This window comes from Equus quagga, chromosome 10 (assembly GCF_021613505.1).
Source record: "Equus quagga isolate Etosha38 chromosome 10, UCLA_HA_Equagga_1.0, whole genome shotgun sequence".
NCBI lineage: Eukaryota > Metazoa > Chordata > Mammalia > Perissodactyla > Equidae > Equus > Equus quagga.
This window is the reverse complement of record NC_060276.1, coordinates 69,851,061-69,872,242: the sequence shown is the minus strand read 5'-3', so window position 1 is coordinate 69,872,242 and position 21,182 is coordinate 69,851,061.

Below are 21,182 nucleotides of genomic sequence, written 5' to 3'. Positions count from 1 at the left end.
CTATATATCTCACCCGCCATGCCCGCCATCTCTGAGTCATTTCTTCAGTCTCTCGGCACGATACCCCGCTGCCCCAACCCAGCTGGGTGTGCGGCCTTACACTTACCATGTCAGCCTCCCAGATCTCTGTCTGCAGAGTCCCATGGGAACAAAAGTAGTGAGAGTTTCTTTTTCTCTCTCTAAGTTTAGATTACTAGGAGAAAATATTTGTGAAACTAGTTTTTCGGACTTGAGTGACTTTGGCATTTAATAAGTGAGTACTCTTGGTTTTGTTGATCTTTTCCTCTCAGAGATGGCCTTTGCTTTCCTTTCTCTCTGTCTGTTGTGTCGTTTGTCATAAGGAGAAGGACTATAGGGTAGGACAGCAGGTACAGGCCCTTGATAAGCCTACTGTTCAAGCCAGCCTCGCAGACTGGGGAGTTTTACAGTTCTCACCAGACCGGTATCTATTTAGACAAACTTTGCTGTGGGTCTCCTTTGTAAAAAACAGGTGAGGTTTTGATACTGAACCTCTTAATCTCAAATTTGTGTGCCCAATACACAGTAAGCCAAACATTGAGACATTGGTGCTTGGAGATGGAGAAAGGTTTATTCAAATAGGCCAAAACAGGAAGATGAGAGCATAGGTTCTCTCAAATCCACCTTAATAAGAGCAGAAAGCAGGGGGGTTTTATAGAGCTAAGGGGCAGGAGGAACTTCAGAGAAACAAAGGGGTCACTCCTGATAAGCCCCTGGGCAATCTGACTTCTGAGTGTCAACAGCTGCTGGGGGCTGGCCATCTGGTGATCACAACCTCCCCAAAGGCATTCTCTTTCTTCTGCAAAACAAGCTCACAAATCCTCGTGACCCCTGAGTCACCCCTCAAGTTAAACAAGAAAACAGCAAGTTGAACAAGGTCAAAAGACAATCATGTTCTTATTGAATGTCTACAGTAACCCTCAGGTACCCAGTTTCAATGCCCACTGTCTTTTTTCCCTTCCTCATTCTTATAGGAAGTGGGGCATTGATCATTCTGGCTACTTCCTGCTAAAAGGGGGCAAAGATAAGGAAATTTTTCAACCTGAGACTGAGCACCAGGTTATATTTTGCATTATCATTATTTGAGTGCCTTTATCTACAGTCTTACAAGAGCACTTTATTCCATATTTGATTAATCCAAATGTTCAGCACCCAAAATGCAAGAACCCAATTCGTTTTACTTATCTGACTGGTGTTGGTTGTCTTAATCCAGAACAGCAGCTTAAGGTTTTTCAGTGGCTTACAAGACCAGTTTTTTTTCTTTTCAGCTGCTGAGTGCTCTGGTCATGGGGAGATGAGCTTTACTCAGTTGTGATGGATCCATGGTTTGACTCCAGCCAATTTGGCTGATGAATGGGTGGTCAAGAGGACTTCATAAGGCCTGGCACACTTGGGAGTTAGTTGATCCTGTAGTCCATGCTCTTTCCAAGACTTAAGGAGAACCTGGTCACCTGCCTTGATGTGGTACAGTGGAACATTTGACAAGAATGGGAAACTGTGAGAGGCAAACTCATGAACAGAAATTATAATTTCATTTAAAAATTTTAAGTGCTACCTGATCACTATTTCCTTCTGTTGTATATAATCTCCCCCCATTGGTGAAGTTGAGAATGATATACCACACATCATTTCAAAGGGGATAAATTGAAGCCTACTTCGGGGGGCCACACGGATCCTCAACAGAGCAGAGGGCAACACCAAATCCCAGGTTAAATTAGTTTCCTGGTTCATCTTTTTTTTTAAAGCTTGGCACCTGAGCTAGCATACGTTGTCAATCTTTTTTTTTCTTCTTCTTCTTCTCCCCAAAGCCCCCCAGTACATAGTTGTATATTCTAGTTGTAGGTCCTACTACGTGGGACACCACCTCAGCATGGCCTGATGAGTGGTGCCATGTCTGCACCCAGGAACCAAACCGGCAAAACCCTGGGCCACCAAAGTGGAGTGCGTGAAATTAACCACTTGGCCACGGGGCCAGCTCCAAGGTTCATATTTCCTTTTTTTTTTTATTGCAGTAACATTGCATTATAACATTATATAACTTTCAGGTGTAGATCGTAATATATTTTAAATTCTGTGTAGATTACATCATCTTTACCACCCAAAGACTAATTACAATCCGTTACCACACATTTGTCCCTAATCATCCCTTTCAACCTCCCCTCTCCTCTCTTCCCCTCTGGTAACCACAAATCCAATCTCTGTTTGTTTGTTTGTTTGCTATCCGTTTGTTTGTCATTGTTTTTATCTTCTACTTATGAGTGAGATCATTCAGTATTTGACTTTCTCCCTCTGACTTATTTCACTTAGCATAATTCCCTCAAGGTCCATCCATGTTGTCACAAATGGCCGGATATCATCATTTCTTATGGCTGAGTAGTATTCCATTGTGTATATATACCACATCTTCTTTATCCTTTCGTCCCTTGATGGGCACCTAGGTTGCCTCCAAGTCTTGGCTATTGTGAATAATGCTGCAATGAACATAGGGGTGCATGTATCTTTATGCCTTTGTGTTTTCAAGTTCTTTGGATAAATACCCAGCAGTGGGATAGCTGGATCATATGGTAGATCTATTCTTAATATTCCTAGGAAACTCCATACTGTTTTCTATAGTGGCTGCACCAGTTTGCGCTCCCACAAGAATGTATGAGGGTTCCCTTCTCTCAACATCCTCTCCGACACTTGTTTCCTGTCTTGTTAATTATAGCCATTCTGACAAGAGTGAGGTAATATCTCATTGTACTTTTGATTTGCGTTTCTCTGATAGTTAATGATGTTGAACATCTTTTCACGCGCTTGTTGGCCATTCACATATCTTCTTTGAAGAAATCTCTGTTCAGATATTTTGCCCATTTTTCAACTGGGTTGTTGGTTTTTTTGTTGTTGAGACATATGAATTCTTTGTATATTTTGGATATTGACCCCTTATCTGATATATGGTTTGCAAATATCTTCTCCCAATTGTTAGGTTCTTTTCGTTTTGTTGATGGTTTCCTTTGCTGTGCAGAAGCTTTTTAGTTTGATGTAGTCCCATTTGTTCATTTTTTATTTTGTTCCCCTTGCCCAGTCAGAGATGGTACTTGAAAATATGCTGCTAAGCCTGATGTCAAAGAGCGTACTGCCTATGTTTTCTTCTAGAATTTTCATGGTTTCAGGTCTTACATTCAAATTTTTAATCCATTTTGAGTTGATTTTTGTGCATGGTATAAGATAATGGTTTACTTTCATTCTTTTGCATGTGGCTGTCCAGTTTTCCCAACACCATGTATCGAAGAGACTCTCCTTTCTCCACTGTATGTTCTTGGCTGTCTTGTCGAAAATTAGCTGTCCATAGATGTGTGAATTTATTTCTAGGCTCTCAATTCTGTTCCATTGATCTGTGGGTCTGTTTTTGTACGAGTACTATGCTTTTTTGGTTACTATAGCTTTGTAGTACATTTTGAAATCAGGGAGCGTGACGCCTCCAGCTTTGTTCTTTTTCCTCAGGATTCCTTTGGCTATTCGGGATCTTTTGTTGTTCCACATAAATTTTAGGATTCTTCATTCTATTTTTGTGAAAAATGTTGTTGGACCTTTGATAGGGATTGCATTGAATGCATAGATTGCCTTAGAAAGTAGGGACATTTTAACTATGTTAATTCTTCCAATCCAAGAGCACGGACTATTTTTCCATTTCTTTGTGTCTTCTTCAATTTCTTTCAACAATGTTTTATAGTTTTCAGAGTACAGATCTTTCACCTCTTTGGTTAAGTGCATTCCTAGGTATTCTATTCTTTTTGTTGCAATTGTAAATGGGATTGTATTCTTAATTCCTCTTTCTGCTATTTCATTGTTAGTGATTAGAAACACAACTGATTTTTGTATATTGATTTTGTATCTTGCAACTTGACTGTATTCATTTATTATTTTTAAAAGTTTTTTAGCAGATTCTTTAGGGTTTTCTATATATAAAATCATGTCATCTGCAGATAGTGACAGTTTCACTTCTTGTTTTCCAATTTGGATCACTTTTATTTCTTTTTCTTGCCTGATTGCTCTGGCTAGGACTTCCAATACTATGTTAAATAAAAGTGGTGAAAGTGGGCATCCTTCTCTGGTTCCTGTTCTTAGAAGAATAGCTTTCAGTTTTTCTCCCTTGAGAATGATATTTGCTGTGGGTTTGTCATATATGGCCTTTATTATGTTGAGGTATTTTCCTTCTATACCCATTTTCTTTAGAGTTTTTATCATAAATGGATGCTGTATCTTGTCAAATGATTTCTCTGCATCTGTTGAGATGATCATGTGATTTTTATTCTTCATTTTGTTAATGTGGTGTATCACGTTGATAGATTTGCAGATGTTGAACCATCCCTGCATCCGTGGAATGAAACCCACTTGATCATGGTGTATGATCTTTTTCATGTATTGTTGTACTCAATTTGCTAGTATTTTGTTGAGGATTGTTGTGTCGATGTTCATCAGTGATATTGGCCTGTAATTTTCTTGTTTTGTGTTGTCCTTGTCTGGTTTTGGTACCAGGATAATGTTGGCTTCATAGAATGTGTTAGGAAGCCTCCCCTCCCCTCCAATTTTTTGGAACAGTTTGAGAAGGACAGGTTTTAAGTCTTCTTTGAATATTTGGTAGAATTCACCAGGGAAGCCATTTGGTCCTGGACTTTTATTTTTTGGGTGGTTTTTGATTACTGTTTTGATCTCCTTACTGGTGATTGGCCTATTCAAATTCTCTACTTCTTCTTGGTCCAGTTTTGGAAGGTTGTATGATTCTACGAATTCATCCATTTCTTCTAGATTATCCAATTTGTTGGCATATAGCTTTTCATAGTATTCTCTTATAATCTTTTGTATTTCTGAGCTGTCTGTTGTAATTTCTCTTCTTTCATTTCTGATTTTATTTATTTGAGCCTTCTCTTTTTTTCTTGGTTAGTCTAGCTAAAGATCTGTCAATTTTGTTTATCTTTTCAAAGAACCAGCTCTTGGTTTCATTAATTTTTTCTACTGTTTTTTCAGTCTCCATTTCATTTGTTTATGCTCTGACTTTTATTATTTTCTTCCTTCTGCTGATTTGGGGCTTTGTGTGTTCTTCTTTTTTCCAGTTCCTTTAGGTACTCTCTTAGATAATTATTTGGGATTTTTCTTGTTTGTTGAGGTGGGTCTGAATTGTCATAAACTTCCCTCTTAGAACCACTTTTGCTGTATCCCATAGATTTTGGCATGTCATATTTTCATTTTCATTTGTCTCCAGGTATTCTTTGATTTCTTCTTTGACCCAATCTTTGTTCAGTAATATTTTGTTTAATCTCCACATTTTTGTGGCAGTTCTGATTTTCTTCTTGTAGTTGATTTCTGGTTTCATACTTTTGTGGTCAGAAAAGATTCTTGGTATTATTTTGATCTTCTTGAATTTATTGAGACTTGTTTTGTGGCCTAATATGTGATCTATCCTGGAGAATGTTCCATGTGCCTTTGAAAAGAATGTGTATTCTGCAGTTTTTGGGTGGAATGTTCTAGATATATCGACTAAGTCCATCTGGTCTAATGTGTTGTTTAAAGCCAATATTTCCTTATTGATCTTCTGTTTGGATCATCTATCCATTGGTGTAAGTGAAGTGTTAAAGTCCCCTATTATTATTGTGTTACTGTCTATTTGTCCTTTTGTGTCTGGTAATAATTGCTTTATATATTTAGGTGTTCCTATGTTGACTGCATAGATATTTAAAAGTGCTATATCTTCTTGTTGGATTCTTCCTTTTATCATTATGTGGTGCCTTTCTTTGTGTCTTGTTACAGTTTTTGTTTTAAAGTCTATTTTGTCTGATATAAGTATTGCTACTCCAGCTTTTTTTTCTTTGCTATTTGCATGGAGTATCTTTTTCCATCCTTTCACTTTCAGTTTGTGAGTGTCTTTAGGTCTGAAGTGTGTCTCTTGTATGCAGTGTCTATATGGTTCTTGTTTTTTTATCCAGTTGGCCACCCTATGGCATTTTATTGGAGCATTTAGTCCATTGGCATTTAAAGTAGCTATTGATAAATATGTCTTCATTGCCATTTTGTCACTTTTTTTTCTGGGTGTTTTAGTAGTTCTTCTCTGTTCCTTTCTTCTTCTCTTGCTCTCTTCCCTTGTGGTTTGATGGCTTTCTTTAGTAATATGTTTGATTTCTTTCCCCGTACTTATTTGTTTACCTATTATAGGTTTCTGGTTTGTGATTACCATGCAGTTCCTATATAATGTTCTATGTATATAGCAATCTATATTGAGTCAATAGTCTCTTTAGCTTGACCTCTTTCTAAAAACTCTACTCTTTTACTCCCCTCCTCCCACATTTTATGTTTTTGAAATCATATCTAATCTCTTGTTTTGTGTGCATCAATCCATTATCCTCTTATCATTGAAACAGGTAATTGTAGTACTTTAGTCTTTTAATCTTCATCTTATCTTCATAGGTGGTTGATCTGTTACCTTTACTGTATTTTTGCCTTTACTAGTGATTTTATTGCCTGGGTTTTGTTTTGTTTTGTTTTTGTAGTCTTCTCTTTCCCACTTAAATAAGTCCCTTCAGCATTTCTTGTATAACTGATTTCTTGGTGATAAACTCTTTTAATTTTTGCTTGTCTGGGAAGCTTTTTATCTCTCCTTCCATTCTGAATGACAACCTTGCTGAATAGAGTATTCTCGGCTGTAGATATTTTCCTTTCAGCACTTTAAATATGTCATGCCACTCTCTTCTAGCCTGTAGGATTTCAGCTGAGAAATCTACTGATAGCCTTATGGGCTTTCCTTTGTGTGTCACTTGTTGCCTTTCTCTTGCCACTTTCAGGGTTCTCTCTTTATCTTTAATTTTGGACATTTTAATTATAATGTGTCTTGGTGTGGGCTTCTTGGTGTTCATCTTGTTTGGTGCTTCCTGTACTTGGATGTCTGTTTCCTTCCTTACGTTAGGAAATTTTTCAGCTATTATTTCTTCAAATAAATTCTCTGCCCTTTTCTCTCTCTCTTCTCCTTCTTGTACACCAATGATACAAATGTTAGTGTACTTGATATTGTCCCAGAGTTCCCTTAGACTGTTCTCATTCTAATTCTTTTTTTTATCTGTTTAGCTTGAGTGATTTCCTCTAGTCTTTCTTCCAGCTTGCTGATCCATTCTTCTGTATTATCTACTCTGCTATTGAGTCCCTCCAGTGAATTTTTCATTTCCAGTATTGTATTCTTCGTTTCTGATTGGTTCTTTTACATATTTTCAAATTCTTTGTAGACATTCTCACTGTGTTTATCCAGCCTTCTCCCAATATCAGCGACCATCCTTATGAGTTTTTGTTTGAACCCTTGTCAGGTAGGTTGCTTATTTCTGTCTCATTTAGTTCTTTTTCTGGGGTTTTGTCCTGTTCCCTTGCTTGGAATGTATTCCTTTGCCTCCTCATTATGCCTCTTTCTCTGTGCTTACATCTATGTATTAGGTGAGACGGCTATGTCTCCTGATCTTGGAGAAGTGGCCTTATGTAAGAGATGTCTTTTGAGACCCAGCAGTGTGCTTCCCTCTCACCACCAGTCCAAATGATCTAGGAGTGACCCCTGTGTGGGCTACTTGTGTCCTTCTGCTTTGGCAGGGTTGCTCTTACTGCAGGTACACAAGGAGTCTAGTCTTTCCCTCCCTGGCCAGTTGTTTGTAAATCAGATTTGGGGAGACCTAGCACCACTGGGTACAAGGTGTAATAGCACACTCCTGTTGCAGTTTTCCTGTTAATTGGGTAGGTACCCAGCATAGCTGGTTGCTAGGCTCAGGGGCTTACAGTTGCTGTAGGTGTCAGGCCTGCCAGGCTGTTGTCAGCTCTCTTAGGATTGCAGCTAAGTGGTGCTGGCCCTAGTCATGGAAGCACCCAATTGTTTCAGGCTTTAGAAGGTGGGGCCAATCCTCTTTGTGGCTGTTTGTGAAGCACAGGTCTTCTGCCACTGATACACCCCACCCCCCACATGTCCACACACACTGTCAACACAGCCCTGGTCCATGCACACTTCCCAACCCCCTGGAGCATACCCAGTCACCCCACTGCAGAGGCCCGCACCTCTGTACCAATGTCGACCACTGTTCACCTGGTCCTCACACAGGCCCTGCCCTACAGAGGCAGACACACTCACCTGCCTGTAGAGGATCAAGGCACCCAGTCTATGCAGGCTGACAAGTAGCCTGAGAGCTTGCTGTTGGGTGGGGCCAGTCCCTAGGGCTGGATGCCTGCCTTGGCTGAACTGGATTAAATCTGTGCTTTAGTGAGTTTGGCAGAATCCTGAGCTAACAGGACTGGGGAAGAACTTCAATGGTTTCTGCCAAAGTCTGTGTCAGCATGCCCGTACGAGGTCACAACAATGACCACCACCAATGTCTCAGTCTCTGGGGAGGTCTCACCTCTCACCGAGATGCACCCAGAGTCTACCAGGTAAGTCTCTTTTCACCAAAGGACTGTGCCGCTTTCTTTTTGGTGATTTTAGGTTGTTTCCTGAGATGCGTGAATTTGTGCATGGGCCCTTTAAGAGCCAGGTTTTTTTGGCTTTCATCTGATAGCTTTTATGGGGGTATTCCCCTGTTGTGGTTAATAGCCAGCAAAGCCAGATAGTAGGACACTTGTCTCAGTTGTGCTGAGTCTGAAGGATGCTTATAGCAGTAATGTGCCCCTGCTAAGGTCCCCACTTCTCCAGGGAAGGCTGCATACATTAGGGTGGCTCTGCCCAGCTGGCTGTGAAGCTCTGCTGCTCAAGAAGGTAGCATTCTTTCTCTCTAGAAGGAATTTCTGCCTCTTCTGCCTCAGTCAGGACTGTCCCTTATTGTGGGGGTTATTTTTATCCAGTTTTCAGTTTTCTCTCCAGGGTAATTTTTCTAAGAATAGTTGTAACCTGGTTGTGTTTGTGGGAGGAGGTGAGTTCAGAGTCTGCCTACCCCACCATCTTAACAAGATCCCCCCTGGTTTGTCTTTTCAGTCTTTCCTGTTGACTGGGGCCACTGTGAGTCATGGAGTTTCCAAATGATCCTCAAGGCTCTTGATACTTCCTGGGTTATCTGTGAGATAAATGCAACTCCGTTGTCACTCTGGATTGACAGTGGGAGTCCGTACCTAGGAATAGTCTACCAGGATGAGTCCTTCTGAGTTACATTGAAAATGCTTTGCTCAGGTCTGGTAAGGCCAGTGCAGGTGCTTCTATTAGTAAGTTTTTAAGATATTGAAAACTTAGTCACATAGCTTCCCACTCAAAGGGGTCCATTTCTGGCCCCTGTAGTTTATCATAGGCTTAGCAATCAAGCCAAAGTTAGGGGTCCAAATGTGGTAAAAGCCAACTATCCCCAAGAATCCTCATACCTTCCTATGAGTTTTATTACCATTTCTCTCTCTTGAGGAAGGCTGCATTGCCCTTTTGAAATGGTAAACCCCAAATACTTTACAGTCTCTTTAGATATTTGTGCCTTCCCTTCAGACACTTTATATCCCCTCCTGGCTAAGTTCAACAAATTTAACTCAATTCTGACACTATCTACCTGGGAATAGCTTCAGATACCACAAGATTACCCTTCACCTCCCATTTTAGATGCCAGTTGAAAGTCCAGATTGTCACCTGTGCTTCTGACCTACCAGCCACAGACCAGAGGTTCCCATGACCCCCTCCCTTGGGTTTGATTAATTTGATAGAGCAGCTCACAGAACTCAGGAAAACACTGTACTTAACAGCCAGATGGAAGAGATGCATAGAGCAAGATATGTGGGGAAGGAACGTGGATCTCCCAGGCTCTCTCTGGGCATGCCATTCTCCCCGAATCTCATGTTATTCACCAACCCAGAAGATCTCTGAACCCCATATTAAACTCAATCTTAAATCTTTCTCCCCACCTCAGAGGTGTGGGGAGGAGGATGGGGCTGAAAGTTCCAACCCCTCAACCACACAACTGGTTCCCCTGGCAACCTGCCCCCACCCTAGGAGCTCTCCAAAAGTCACCCCACCAATATAAATTCAGGTGTGATTGAAAGGAACTTGTTATGAATAACAAAAGATACCTACTTCATCTTTATTACTCCAGAGTTATTTCAGGTGCTGCAGACAAAACTAATTATTATAACAAAAGATGCCCCCATGGCTTTTATATCAGAAATTTCAAGGGTTTTTGGAGCTCTGTGCCACAAACAAAAGGAAGATATTGCTCATTATAAATCACAATATCACGCTGACCTAAAAGGATTCCTGCTGAAGGCAGGGCAAGATGATCAGACATCACCTGGGTGTGGTGGAGGGTGAGGCTCCAAAGGCATCTTCTTTTTTTTTTTTTTGAGGAAGATTAGCCCTGAGCTAACATCCACTGCCAATCCTCCTCTTTTTGCTGAGGAAGACTGGCCCTGAGCTAACATCTATGTCCATCTTCCTCCACTTTACATGTGGGACGCCTACCACAGCATGGCTTGCCAAGTGGTGCCATGTCCACACCCGGGATCCAAACTGGTGCACCCCGGGCAGCCAAAGTGTGTGCACTTAACTGCTGTGCCACCAGGCCAGCCCCCAAAGGCATCTTATTTATTTATTTATTTAAAGATTGGCACCTGAGCTAACGTCTGTTGCCCATCTTTGTTTTTTTTCTTATTCTTCTTCTTCTCCCCATAGCCCCCCAGGACATAGTTGTATATTATAATTATAGGTCCTTCTAGTTCCTCTATGCAGGACACTGCCTCAGCATGGCTTGATAAGTGGTGCTAGGTCCGCACACAGGATCTGAACCAGCAAAACCCTGGGCTGCCAAAGCAGAGCCACAAACTCAACCTGCTGGCCATGGGGCTGGAGGCCAAAATCATCTTTTAAATCCAGCACTGTATAGCATTGATAGCCCCAAGGTCTTGAACAAATCTGTATTCCCCTATTCTCAGCCTTTTAATGGGTAAAATGGGAGAGTTCCATGGGGATCTCCATGGTCTGGTCAATCCCTGTTCTAAAAGCCTATTGATTACAGGAAAGATTCCTCTTACAGCTTCTGGCTTTAAGGGGTATTGTTTCACCAAGGGCCAGTGATCTACTTGCTTCAATTTTACCTTTACTGGTGGAGCACTGGCTGCTTGTCTCACCTGTCCTTGTGCCCATACTTCCACATTAATTCAGCTTAATACATTTAGGAGAATCTGTTCCTTCTCAGGTGCTGGTGTACCTTTCAATAGGGCCATGAGCTCAACTCACCGACTTTCATGGACTTGGATCTTTATTTTATCTTGTTCCCAGCTTATTGAGGCCCCTAACTTAGACAGGTTGTCCCTCCCTAGAAGGGGAATAGGGCATTATGGTACATACAGAAAAGAATGCTTCAGAATTTTTTATCTTATTTACCAGGTCAAGGGCTCCAGAAGCCTTTTGGTCTTTCCCTTCCTGAAGCTCCTTTTATGTCACACTTTCCTTTAGAAAGGTTTCCCTTTTGCGTGTTCAACACCGAGAATGTGGCTCCAGTATCGAGCAGGAGTTCAACATGCTCTCCTACTGCCAAGGTCACCTGGGGCTCCTAGAGCCAACTGGGGAGCCCGACAGCCCTGTCACATCTCATCTGTAATCAAGGGAAGTTGGCATGACCCAGTTCTCTTTGATCCCCTCTGTCTCTGGGGATGGTTCAGAGAATCCCACCATCAATGCCTTTCCTGCCAGCAGTATGCACATTGATTAGCCCCCGATCTTATTGGTGGCCTTGTGGTCCTTCAATGGGGGCTGGGATCACTCATCCATGGCATCTTCCTTTCCCTCAGGTTACCTTGAGCAGTCTGGAGAACTACTATGAGCAGATCTGCCTGTCTCTGCATCTTTTTCTCATCCTTCTTTCCCTCTGCTTCATTCCGGTTGTTGAACACTCTGAAAGCAGCCTCTACTAGCTGTGCAGGATTAATATCAGGACCCAAAGCCAACTTCTGGAGTTTCCTACAGATGTCTAGAGCACTTTGAAATATTAAATCGCTATTAAGAACTGCTGTACTGCCCGGGGCCTCAGGGTCCCCATTTGTATATCACCTGAGGCAGTCCTGAGCTTCTGGGGAAAAAAAAGGTGAAGGGGTTTTCCTCAGGGCCTTGTTGGACCTCTCTTAATTTAGACCAGTTAATGAGTGACTTGCTTACTATTTGCATGACTTTCAAAAGCAGAGCCTAAAAATGTCCTAGCTTATCTTGATCATCATGGTCTCTGGGGCTCCACCCAGGGTCAGTCCCCAGCACAGCCCTCCCACTAGGCCTGTGAATTTCTGACCCAAGAACATATGCACTATCCACTTGTTCCCTGGCTTTTAACAGAATGGCTGACTTTTGCTTGACTGTGAGGAGGGTAGTTAAGAGGTCTTTTGTCAGGTTTATGAATTCTTCTGGGTCATCCCTCAATCCTCTAGTGTGTGGTTTCCAATTGTAAATGAAAGGGCTGGCACTACCCCTGGCTTAGAAGCCTGTACATACTGGCAGAATGCCAACAGCTCTCCGGGCTCCAACTGGGTCTTGGTGGCCAGGCCTCAGCAAAGCAACTGAATGCTGAGCCTCTTCTACTGCCACTGTTGCTGCTGATCATGGCCCTGGGGCTGGGCCAGGCTGGGCTGAGTACAAAGCCCCTCCACCAGCCACCTGCCTGCTCTTAGTCTGCCTCTCCTGTTGCTGCCACTGCTACTGTGGCTGTGGCTGCCACTGCTGCTGTGATGGGGCAGGAGGCACCAGGCTGCCCCACACTGCATTCCCCTCTGCACTGCTGCCACTACTGATAAGTCTGTGGACATGCCCATTTTAATAAAACCAACAAATTTAAACAAGCTTCTGACTCACACACAAGACAAACACACCCACACAGACAAAATCCAACTCCTGCAGGATACAAACAAAAGGTGAAGTCTAACAATCCCTTGTATCTCTCCCAAATGAGGGGCCCTCCTTTCCAATCACACAAAATGCAAATGGAGAAATAAGGAATTCACAACCATGCACATGTTATGGTGACTCACCTGGCAAAAACAAAACTGAAAGTACTCACATACAAGACAAACACATCCACACAAGGACAAAAAGTAGACCAAGGTCCAATGCATGTCTCCACTCCAAGCAAGCATTGTGCCAAGGGCAGCCAATGCTGGTGGTATCCTGGGAGTGGCAGGGCAAGTTCCCCAGGCAAAGACACCCATGCAGCTGCTGGGGACCACCAATCACTTGAACCCTCACCAGGGCTATCCAGCCATGGGCCAAAGACTCCTTGCTGGCATGCCAAAATTGATACCAAACCTCTTAATCTCAAGTTCATGTGCCCAATACACAGTAAGCCAAACACTGAAACATTGACGCTTGGAGATGGAAAAAGCTTTACTAGAATTGGCCAAAATGAGAAGGTGGGAACATAGATCTCTCAAATCTGCCTTAAGAAGAGCAGAATGCAGTAGGGTGGGAGGAGGGAGGTTGTTCTAGAGCTAAGGGGCTTGGCAGGGGCAACTTTGGAGAAACAAAGGGGTCACTCCTGATAAGCCTCTGGGAGATCTGACTTCTGGGCATCAGTGGCTGCTAGGAGTGAGCCATCCAGTGATCACAACTTCCCCAAAGGCATTCTCTTTCTTCTGCAAATCAAGCTCACAAATCCTCACAATCCCTGAGGCACCCCTCAAGTCAAACAAGAAAACAGCAAATTGAACAAGATCAAGAGGCAATTGTGTTCTTATCAAATATCTACAGCAACTCTCAGGTACTGGGCTTCAGTTTTTCCTTCCGTCTTGTTCTGTGTCCTGAGAACTTGGCTTTGTGACCAGTGAAAATGTTTTCTCTGGTGTCTGTCATCCACAAGGTACATTTACTGGGGTGTACCTGGTGACCAGATGAAAGACTGGGGTTCTGAGACATGCAGTCACAAGCAGCATTCTCTTTGTGCAGCCATGCCCACTCTCAGGGGGGTTTGTCATAAAAAGTTCAGTCCATAAGGGCTCTTGTCATCTCAACTTTCATTGTTAGTGCTAGAAAAATCCCATTCCCGTAGTGCCTGCCCAGTGTCACAGTTTAGCAGGTCTGTGACGGGAAGTGTCCCACACTCTGATGGTAGACTGGAGACACCATTTTCACTACACTAACCTTACCACCTATGTGACGAGGGTCTTTCCTTTCTAGACTATTTTTGGGAGTGAACTTCTGGATCTTGTGAGGGCTTCATCCTTTGCACTCTCTTTTGGGGATGCCTCTTGCATCCATGGTTAATCCATAAAAAGGCTTACTGGTTTCACTCACTATTAAGATCCTATTCGTCAATGGCCAGACAATGGATCCTTTAAATTGGAAAAATTTCTAAATTAGAAAAAAAAATTTAGAGAGCTTTCATATTGATACAATGGTTAAGCATTAAGACTCCCTTAATAAGATGGAAAGACAGAAATTAGAACAAAAATCAAGTCCACTCAGACCACTTATTTGCCTTCAGATGTTTAAAGATAATGAAAAAAAGTCAGGACATCGGAAGTACAATTGTCCGGCACTTAAGAAGGAAAAGGGAAAAAATAATATAACAGCTAGACTTTTAGGGGCTCCTTAACCAGATGAGAGAATAAAAATTTTGACAACACAAAAGTCCAACATAAAACCCCCTTTTTAAGATCTGGCTCCATATGCCTTGTTTTTAAGCTTCCTTTTCCTACAAGATCTACAGAAAGCACTCCAGCCTAATTTCTAATATACAAATTACTCATGTAAACACTAAAAGACAGAAAATGAGTTCAACAAAAGCAGCTAGGACAGGCAGTAAAGCTCACTTTGCTGGGCTCTCTAATCAGGCTCTTCCAACTTCAGGCCTTTTAAGGAAATGTCCTTTGCAGATTTATCCTAGAGCCACTCCCCAGGGAATTCATTTCCCCTGGACGACAGCACTTTTACCTCCAATCAGTGGCCATTCTGTAATGCCTAGTGAAGAGAAAAAAAAATTCATGTTGTCCCTTCCTTTCCAAATCCAGACCCATTGGTTATTGACCCTTTCTCTCCCAGGGATAACTGTTACCTTCTTGCTTGCCTTGCTTTGTGTGCTAAGGGCTTGGCTTAACTTTCCGCTTGCCTGGGACATGCATGCAAGCTGTCAGTTCTTTCTTTTGGCTATCTTTTGGAATGACTCTGGATCATGGGAAGGTAATAACCTTTAAGGACACTTCTTGGGTCCATGGAGTTATTTAATACTGCCAGAAATATTTGCTGTTTATCTCAGCTGAAAACTGACAAGATATTTAAAAGGATTTTTTTTTAGTAGCTCTATGGTCAAAAGTTGGCCAAATTAAGGCTGATATTCAGAGCCTGACAGGAGTTTTTTATAGGCCCTTTTCCTGAGTTAAAATAAAACTATGTACCCAGAGGAAATAAGCAAATTAAAAATAATATAATTGGACACATAGATCAACCTATGATGTCATTTAAATTACAACCCAATTTCTGGGGAATTGAGAACAACTGTCCTTATCTTACAAATCTTTACAAAACTGAAAATGCAGCTATAAAGGCAGTTCAGATTCCACCCATTCCCTTTAACCAGTTCCATAACCTCCCTCATTTATTTCAAAAGGCTTGTAACTGGGGCTGGCCTGGTGGTGCAGTGGTTAAGTTGACATGTTCCGCTTCTCGGCAGCCCGGGGTTCAGCAGTTCGGATCCCAGGTGCTGACATGGCACCACTTGGCAAAAGCCATGCTGTAGTAGGCATCCCACATATAATGTAGAGGAGGATGGGCATGGATGTTAGCTCAGGGCCAGTCTTCCTCAGCAAAAAGAGGAGGATTAGCAGTAGTTAGCTCAGGGATAATCTTCCTCAAAAAAAGAAAAAAGGCTTGTAACCATTCCAGAAACTCTTATTTAGACCATCCCCAATTCCTAAGACTGAAGGAAAGTTTTAAATTACAATTAACCCGAATCTCCCATAAAAAATGCATTTTTTCTCTCTGTCTCTTGAAGTTATGTTTTACCATTTCTTTAGAATGTAACCCCCACAAGAAGATAAAAGTCCACAATTGCCTGAGACTAAAGCTGGCCAACTCAATTGGTAAAGCTTAAGGTTAAAAAAAAGTTTTGTTTTAAATGCAGGCTACTAGAGAGGCTCTTTTGCCCCAAATCTAATTCACAGCCTCCTTGTCTAAGGTAAGCACAAATCTTAAAAGTCTTCTCCACAAATATTAACAACAAAAAGACTTTTAAGTAAGTAGCTTTGACTTGTTCCATCTTCTAATGACACAACTATTTATAAACTAGTAAGTTTTGTATTATACCTGATTCATGGCTGAAAATTTAAAACAAAATCTGGGCCAGCTCCAGGGGCCTAATGGTTAAATTTGGCACACTCTGCTTTGGCGGCCCTGGTTTTGTTCCTGGGTGTAGACCTACACCACTTGTCTGTTAGTGGCCTTTCTGTGCTGGCAATTCACATACAAAAAGAGGGAGATTGACAGCGGATGTTAACTCAAGGTGAATCTTCCTCAGCAAAGACCAAAAAAAATAAAAGTAAAGTAAAATGAAAAATGAAAAATGAAATAAAAGCTATAAGATCTGTTTCTGTCTGTCTCTATATATGTATGTACATTATAGATATGGTATTTTTCTACTTGCATATGGTATTAGCAAAATTCATTTCTAAAGACCTCTATTTAATTAACTTAAAGTAAGTGCTTATATAAATTACTTCTACATATTAGAAACTAACCCAAATCTTTTTCAAGTTAATGTAATATAAAAGAATCTTTGGTGAATAAAAACTTGTTTAAGTTTGTTAGTTTAATTAAAACAGACATATCTTCAGACTTATCAGCATTGGATATAATGCAAACATACAACTTTTATTCTACCTGTGTTATTAATCAAATAAGCTCATGTTATTTCTGTTATAAAATTGATCAGCAAAAAAACAGCAATAGTAACTTAAGATGATGGCTGACTGCTTTAATGTCATAACATTTTCATAAATTAAGTATGATTATTAAAAAGAAATAAATTATATAGATGTTAATAAAATAAAAATTTTTAGGTATAGTAATTATGTTTAATGATATGTGTACTTGACAATAACTCGCCCAAGTCTTTTTGATGGCTTAAAACTTTAAAGTTTTACAGGTAAACTTAAATGATAAAAAGTTCATTAAATATCTATATCATCTCCAGATAAAATAAAATAATAAAACATTTAATTACTGTACAGGAGTTTGCCCACTTTTGGTCTCTTACTACAGAAAATCTAAAAGATAATTTGACTCTATTAATAAATATGTTTTGTGATTTATTTAAAAATTACACTATAAAAATGTCTTTCTAGAAATTATAAAATATATTCATAAATTTGCTGATCTAAAGACTATAGATATAACATACAGTTCACAATTGCTTACTTCTTAGTTTTCACTAGAAATTAAGGCTTCTAAGGGCTAAATTCTAATTAATATATGTAACTAAAGCTACTAAAATTAATAAGGGAAATCTATATATACAAAAAGATAAACTATATGTTTTTGGTTAAAAGATATGAAAAATAAAAATACATTTTTATTAAAATAATAATAATTTTGTCTCAAAATAAAGTTATTTTGAAAAAAACAGAGAAGAGAATTTTACCTTGTGTAGTCAAGTTAGCTAAAATTAAGTTACTTTTAAAATTTTAAAAATAAGCTTTAATACAAATAGTGTATTTATATAAAACTGGAACTTAATTTTCTTTTCATCTCTTAAAAGAGCAAAATTTTCTTGGAATACTGGTCTGTTCCTGATAAGAGATTATGAAAGATTTTTCCTTATCTTTTTGTGTTTTATCAGAACTATTTCCTGTGCCTTATGTTAAAAGCCGTCTTGAATGATGGCAACATCATGGTGGAGTGAGCTGTTCCCTTAGTCTCTTCCCCCTAAGTTACAACCAAACAGACATTCACTAACCAAGAGGATTCCCTACAGAGCACAATAGAACGTTTGAGAGATCCATGCAGCCATACATCTGACAGTAGGGGTACTGGATCCCCAGGAAGCAGTGGAAGGAGGAGAATGGATGCCCTCCCCCTTCCCAGCAACAGTGATCTAGGTCAAGGGTACTCATGCAGCAGCCAGGTCATGACTATAAGAGGAGGCAGGGGAGCAGGCAGGCCTGCAAGCAAATGATTTTGCTTTTACAGTTACAGCCCAGCCCTCAGGAATGCTCCACACTGAGTGGTGCAGCTCAGCCACTGAGTGGGCACCCCCACCAAGCACAGCAGCCCAGGAAAACTGGCTGTGAGTGCAGAGTGAGCCCATGTGCATGAAAGAAAGAGCCCCTCCCCTCCCCTCCTGCCTAGTGCACCAGCTTGGCCAGTTCCTAGCCAAGGCAGCATTCCACACCAGAGCACCTGCATGTGCAACCCACTAAGCAGCTGCAGCCAGCAGGCAGACACAGATGAGCCCTAGTGGCACAACTTCCAGCAGATGCTGGGGGTTCAGAAAACACAGATCCTGCCCCCTCACACCACTGAGGTGGCAGGTGGAATCTGCAAGCTGAAATTACCACTATGTGCCAGCAAAGGATCACTTCATCAAAAACCATGACCTACAGTAACACTCCAGAGAAGAAGGAAAATGACAAGTCTCCAGAAACCAATACTGAACTCAGAAAAATTTATAGTCTAAATGACAGAATGCAAAACAATTCTCATAAAGAAACTCAATTAGTTGTAGGAAAACTCAGACAGTTCAATGAACTCAGGAATAAAATTAACCAGCAGAAGGAATTCTTCACCAAAGAGATTGAAACTCTAAAAAATAAAAAAGCAAACAGGAGCAAACTGATGGCCTAGTGGCTAAAGTTCAGCAAACTCCACTTCAGCAGACCAGGTTCAGTTCCCTCGTGCAGAACCACACCATTCATCTGGCAGTAGTCATGCTCTGGCAGCAGCCCACATGGAAGACCTAGAGGCACCTACAACTAGAATATACAACTAGGTATGGGGCTTTGTGGAGGAGAAAAAAGAAAGATTGGCAACAGATGTTAGCACACAGTGAAAGAGATTTTAAAAAATCTAGAGGGGCCAGTCCAGTGGCATAGTGGTTAAGTTTGCATGCTCTGCTTCAGCAGCCCTGGGTTCATGGGTTCAGATCCTGGGCATGGACCTACATATAGTTCATCAAGCCATGCTGAGATGGCATCCCACATACAAAAAAATAGATGAAGATTGACATAGATGTTAGCTCAGGGACAATCTTCCTCCAGCAAAAAGGGGCGGATTGGCAACAGATGTTAGCTCAAGGCTAATCTTCCTCACAAAAAAAAAAAAACCCTAGAAACTTTACAAAACAGAACTGATATTATTGAGGACAGAATTAACAATTTAGAGGACAGAAATATAGAACCGCTTCAGGTGGAGGATGAGAGAGAACTAAGACTTAAAAAAAATGAAGAAACTCTTTGAGAAACATCTGACTCAATTAGGAAATGCAACATAAGGATTATAGGTATTTCAGAGGGAAAGCAGGGGGAGAAAGGAGCAGAGAGCTTGTTCAAAGAAATGATAGCTGAGAACTTCCCAAACCTGGAGAAGAAATTGGACTTAAAAGTATATGAAGCCAATAGAACTCATCATTTTATCAAAGCAAAAAGACCTTCTCCAATGTATATATTAGTAAAACTGGCAAAACTCAATGACAAAGAAAAAATATTAAAGGCATCAAGGCAGAAGACAATAGTCTACAAAGGAGCCCCATCAGGCTTTTGGTGGATTTCTCAGCAGAAACTTTACAGGCTAGGAGAGAATGGAATGATATATTCAAAATAATAAAGACAAAAACTTTCAGCCAAGAATACTCTATCTAGCCAAGCTATCCTACAGATACAATGGAGAAATAAGAGCTTTCCCAGATAAACAAAAGCTGAGGGAGTTTGTTGCCACTAGACCTCCCTTACAAGAAATGATCAAGGATACCCTTATGCATGAAACAAAAAGACAAAAGTTTACAAAGCCTTGAACAAGGAGATAAATAGACAAAATCAGAAAATTACAGCTCTCTATCAGAATGCGTCAGCAAACAATTATAACATAAAAGATAAGGAGGGGCCGGCCCAGTGGCACAGTGGTTAAGTTTGCACATTCTGCTTCTTGGTGGCCTGGGGTTCGCCGGTTCAGATCCCGGGTGGGGACATGGCACCACTTGGCAAAAGCCACCCTGTTCTATGCGTCCCACGTATAAAGTAGAGGAAGATGGGTACGGATGTTAGCTCAGGGCCAGTCTTTCTCAGCAAAAATAGGAGGACTGGCAGCAGTTAGCTCAGGGTTAATCTTCCTCAAAAAAAAAGATAAGGAGAAGGAAAGCATCAAACATAACTATAAATGCTTTATTTTAATCACAAACTCACAACACAGAACAGGATGATTTGTGACAACAATAACTTAGGAGAGGAAGAGGAAGGGGATGGAATCTGCTTAGGGTGACAGAGATAAAAAGATATCAGAAAATGAACTATCTCATCTAAGAGATCTTTTATACAAACCTCATGGTAACCACTAAACAAAAAATCAGAAAAGAGACACAAATCATAAATAAAAAGAAAACTGAGAAAACCATCAGAGAAAACCACTAAACTGAAATAGCAGTGAGAAACACAAGGGAAATATAGAACAACTAGAAAACAAGAGATAAAATGGCAGTTTAAGCCTTCATATATCAATAATCACTCTAAATGTAAATGGATTGAATTCTCCAATCAAAAGACACAGAACAGTTGGGGCTGGCCCCATGGCCGAGTGGTTAAGTTTGCGTGCTCCACTGCAGGCAGCCCAGTGTTTCATTGGTTCAAATCCTGGGCGCGGACATGGCACTGCTCATCAGACCACACTGAGGCAGCGTCCCACATGCCACAACTAGAAGGACCCACAACAAAATATACAACTATGTACCAGGGGGCTTTGGGGAGAAAAATAAAATCTTTAAAAAAAAAAAGACGCAGAACAGCTGAATAGATTTTAAAAAAATACCCAACAATACGCTGCCTCCAGGAAACACATCTCAGCTCTAAAGACAAACATAGGCCCAGAGTGAAGGGATAGAAGATGACACTCCAGGCAAATGGCAAGCAAAAGAAAGCAAATGTTGCCATACTTACATCACACAAAGCAGACTTCAAGATAAAAAAGGCAATGAGAGGCCAAGTGTGGTAGTATATAATGATAAAAGGGGCATTGCACCAAAAGG